Source organism: Ostrinia nubilalis, chromosome 23 (genome assembly GCF_963855985.1).
Source record: "Ostrinia nubilalis chromosome 23, ilOstNubi1.1, whole genome shotgun sequence".
In the NCBI taxonomy this organism is placed as follows: Eukaryota; Metazoa; Arthropoda; class Insecta; order Lepidoptera; family Crambidae; genus Ostrinia; species Ostrinia nubilalis.
The window spans coordinates 4,519,923-4,521,633 of record NC_087110.1 but is presented as its reverse complement, the minus strand read 5'-3'; the positions used below and the strand labels follow the sequence as shown (position 1 = coordinate 4,521,633).

The 1,711-nt window shown below is 30.8% G+C and overlaps 1 long non-coding RNA gene across 1 annotated transcript; it reads right to left on the bottom strand.

Annotated features, from left to right (window-relative positions):
* Positions 1 to 551: 551 nt before the first annotated feature.
* LOC135083288 (uncharacterized) lies at positions 552 to 1,321 on the bottom strand. Its single transcript, XR_010259564.1, has 3 exons — positions 1,007 to 1,321; positions 752 to 920; positions 552 to 599 (listed from the first exon to the last, which is right to left on the bottom strand). It is a non-coding gene; the product is annotated as an uncharacterized LOC135083288 (long non-coding RNA).
* Between the last annotated feature and the right edge of the window lie 390 nt (positions 1,322 to 1,711).

The following is a 1,711-nucleotide window of genomic DNA, read 5'->3' as shown; positions in this document are numbered from 1 at the left end:
CATACTCGGAGAAGTAGGTAGGTACTCATGCCTACATAAGATTTATCCATGAACTATTTTATACAAATGTCATATGCATTCAGTTCTTAAGATCATACAGAACAAAACACAACAGGGTGATTCCATACCTTTGCTCGTAAGTGTTTTAGCCAGAAAGTTTTAGATCTTAATAAACTTATTTACCTAAACTAATAACTATAAAATTAATGTTATAGTATTCTACTCATCAACATTTATTAATCATTACAGGTACCTACCCTATTCAAACCTTACAAAGATCCAGCTCCGGCACAGAATAAGTAATAGGACTAAGGTTCCTAGGCACACTTAAGAAATACCATCAACACTTGCGGGCAAATAGACATTAATGGGATTAAAACAAAATATATGTGTGACAATTTATTTAATAAATACTTATAAAACATTAAACAATATTTTGAATTTCAATTAAAACATAGGTACCTAACAGTTTTAATTTTCTATTAATAGGTATGATACATGATTGGTAATCAATCAAAATTGTTATTCAAATTGCTGAGAGTTTCAATGGCTGGCTGCTCATGGTTTAATATATTATCATCTGGCTACTCGGGTTTCCTCTGTAAAAGAAAAAGTAATGTTAACTAAATACTTATTTAACTTGCCATCCTAACAATCAATATGAAAGGGCATAACATTTCAGTTTGTCTAGAGAATGCATAGGTAAGTACCTACTTAAATAATAAAGATTCAATTATTGCAATCAACATACCTTTGACTATTCTTTTCCTGTCTTGTTAGGTCCAAAAAAGTGAGGCTAAGAACTGCAAACCGCTGCACTTTGCCTTTGGACTTCCACTCGCCAAAAGCGAGATCTCGATGCTCTTGCAGGATTTTTGTTAATTTCTAGCTGTTAAATCTTCTCCTCCATTCCATAAAATCTAAAACAAGATAGAATTACAATATACATATTTAACTACATGATTTAACTAAAAAATCTTTTCACTTGCTAATTTAATTTACTTACCGATGTCTCATCATGTTAACATCGTTAAATGGTCTTTATTTACTTTAAAACATAGCTTTATATTCAAATTATTTTATTACGACTTCTAATAACATTCTAAGAGGTTAGAAAATACGTCAAAACAAGAAAAATCCCTGTCTTTTCAATGTCAGACGTGTGTGAGCGTGTGGCTGAGTGTGATTTTACAGTAGAAAAATAGAAGATAGATTTGTCCACGAAATTAATTTATTACAACAGTAGGAATACACAATGGATAGCTCTTTTTATTTTCTATGACACAAGTGACAATCAACAGAACATTGTTTCTATAGCAACTTAAATGTATTCATAACGCCGCTTTGCTTGCCAGCTACATTAACAAGACGAAAGATGTTCCGAAATTTGTTTACCCAACAATATAAATATTGATTGGTAATAAATAATAATGGTTTTAAATACTTACATATTAAACAAACAATAACACAAAAACGTATAAACAATTAATGAGGCGTTATGAGCATTATTCATCTTTGTAACTTATTTTTTTAAATTTAATAACAACATCTTAAAATAACGCAGCATGTTTCGGACGGAACACACCATTCCATGTTAAATAAAAAAAAACTTGTAAAATACTCTATGACTCGTCGAAAGAAGCTTCTTGGCCTTGCGTGCCGACGAAAGAAATTAGAAAGTTAAGCTAACGAGTACGATCCTTAATAAAAC